Source organism: Cebus imitator, unplaced genomic scaffold (genome assembly GCF_001604975.1).
Source record: "Cebus imitator isolate Cc_AM_T3 unplaced genomic scaffold, Cebus_imitator-1.0 Scaffold329, whole genome shotgun sequence".
NCBI lineage: Eukaryota > Metazoa > Chordata > Mammalia > Primates > Cebidae > Cebus > Cebus imitator.
In genome coordinates this window covers 3,046,819-3,049,752 of record NW_016107644.1, presented here as the reverse complement: position 1 = coordinate 3,049,752, position 2,934 = coordinate 3,046,819, and positions in this window count along the sequence as shown.

The window sequence follows — 2,934 nt, the reverse complement described above, 5'->3', positions numbered from 1 at the left end:
TGGCCAGGCTGGTCTTGAACTCTTGACCTCAGGTGATCCACTCACCTTGGCCTCCCAAAGTGCTAGGATTACAGGTGTGAGCCACCACACCCGGCTGAGACCCAGCCTCGAAAAAATTTTAAAAGTTAGTGAGGTATGCTGATGTGTTCCTGTAGTCCCAGATACTCAGGAAGCTGAGGTGAGAGGATTGCTTGCGTCCAGGAGGTCGAAGCTGCAGTGAGCTGTGATTGCACTACTGTACTCCAACCTGGGCAACAGAGTAAAACCCGATTGAAGGAAAGAAAAGAAAAAAGAGGGAAGGGGAGGGGAGGGGAGGGGAGGGAAAGGAGGGAGGAAAGGAAAGAAAGAGGAAGGAAGAAGAGAGAGGAAGGAAGGGAGGAAGGGAGGGGGGAGGGAATGGGAGGGGAGGAAGGAGAGAAAGGAAAGAAAAGAGAATAAAGAAGGGAGGAAGGGAAGGGGAAGAAAGAAAATAAAGGAAGACAGAAAAGGAAGGAAGGAAGAAAGAAGGCCTGCCACGGTGGCTCACGCCGGTAATCCCAGCACTTTGGGAGGCTAAGGCAGGCGGATCACCTCAGGTCAGGAATTTAAGACCAGCCCAAACAGCGTGGTGAAACCTGTCTCTACTAAAAATGCAAAAAATAGCCGGGCGTGGTGGCACGTGCTGTAATCCCAGATACTTGAGAGGCCGAGGCAGGATAATTGCTTGAACCCGGGAGGCAGAGGTTGCAGTGAGCGAGATTGCGCCACTGTACTCCAGCCTGGGTGACAGAGCAAGACTCTGTCTCGGAAAAAAAAAAAAAAAAAAAAAAAAGCGTAGAGGGGGGTCCTTCCCCAAGGGTGGGAGTTCATTCTTTGTTAGAGAAGCGCGGATGTGTCCAGGGGGTTCCGCGGACTGCCCTGGGGTGGAGCTGATCCACAGCCACTGAGGAGGCTGGCGGGCAGGAATGCACCCCTCTAAGTGCAGCTGGGCCAAAGCTGGAAAATCAGCCTCTGAAGTGCCCGTGAGGCTCACTGGGAATCTGTCCATGGAGTTGGCACTGAAACTCAGTGGGAAGCTACCCCGAGCGGTAGCACCAAAAGGTGGTGAGGATGAGCACAACTGCAACATTTCAGAAGATATTAGCCAGGCACAGTGTGTGCGGGCAGCCATGCAGCAGAAGCAGGAGGAGAAGGAATGCAAGTGGGCACCGGGAAGCCCTTCCTCCTGCACCCTCTCCTGGCAGAGCTTCCCAGGGGTGGTCTCCAACTCCAAAGTGCTGGCCACTGCGCCCGGCCAGCGTGCCATGTTTTTGGTTAAAAGAGGCAACATTGAGGCAGAGCATGGGCGGTGGCCGCGCAGGCAGGGCCTCCTCAAAAAAAAAAAAAAAAAGACAAAGACAACATTAGCCAGGCGTGGTGTCTCATGCCTGTAATCCCAGCACTTTGGGAGGCCGAGGTTGGGCAGATCACAAGGACAGGAGATCGGGACCAGCCTGGCCAACATGGTGAAACCCCATCTCTACTAAAATACAGAAAATTAGGCAGGCATGGTGGCAGGCACCTGTAGTCCCAGCTACTCAGGAGGCTGAGGCAGGGGAATCACTTGAATCCAGGCAGCGGAGGTTGCAGTGAGCCGAGATTGTACCACTGCACTCCAGTCTGGGCGACAGAGCAAGACGCCATCTGAAAAAAAAAGACTCAACATTGGCCAGGCACGGTGGCTCACGCCTGTAATCCCAGCACTTTGGGAGGCCAAGGCGAGCGGGTCACCTGAGTTCGGGAGTTTGAGACCGGCCTGATCAACACGGAGAAACCCTGTCTCTACTAAAAACATAAAATTAGCTGGGTGTGATGGCACGTGCCTGTAATCCCAGCTACTCAGGAGGCTGAGATGGGAGAATCGCTTGAACCTGGGAGGCAGAGGTTTTGGTGAGCTGATCTGTGGATGTAATCCCTGGCAAAATCTCAGCAGATTTTTTTTTTTTTGAGACATAGTCTTGCTCTGTCACCCAGGCTGGAGTGCAGTGGCATGATCCTGCCTCAGCCTCCTGAGTAGCTAGGATTATAGGCGTGCGCCACCATGCCCAGCTAATTTTTTTGTATTTTTAGTAGAGAAGGGGTTTCTCCATGTTGGTCAGGCTGGTCTCAAACTCCCAATCTCCGGTGATCCGCCCGCCTTGGCCTCCCAAAGCGCTGGGATTAGAGGCGTGAGCCGCTATCCTTGTCCTCAGCTGCTGCTTTTTGCTGTTGTTGTTGTTTTTAATAATGCAGCTTAAAGCTGGTGTTTTTTATTGGCGGTAGAAATTGACAAGCCAAGCAAATACTAACATCTGTATAGATATGGAAATAAGATAGTCAAAACAATTTTGAAAAAGAACAAAGCTGAAGGATTTACACTACGTGATCTCAAAACTTAATAGAAAGCTAGAATAATGAAGACAGGTCTGGGCACAGTGGCTGATATCTGTAATCCCTGCACTTTGGGAGGCTGAGGCAGGCAGATCACCTAAGGTCAGAAGTTCGAGACCAGCTTGGCTAATATGGCAAGTGAAACCCCGTCTCTACTAAAAATACAAAAATTAGCTGGGCGTGGTGGCACACACCTGTAATCGCAGCTACTCAGGAGACTGAGGCAGGAGAATGACTTGAACCTGGGAGGCAGAGGGCGTAGTGAGCTGAGACTGAGCCATTGCACTCCAGCCTGGGCAACAAGAGCAAAACTCAGTCTCAAAAAAATAAAATAAAATAAAATGAAGACAGGAAAGAATTAGTATAGCAGCTCAAGTCTGTAATCCCAGCACTTTGGAAGGCTGAGGCAGGCGAATCACAAGGTCAGGGGTTTGAGACACCAGCCTGACCAACATGGTGAAACCTCGTCTCTACTGAAAATACAAAAACTAGCTGGGCGTGGTGTAGCTGGGCGTGGTGCCGCGCCTGTAATCCCAGCTACTAAGG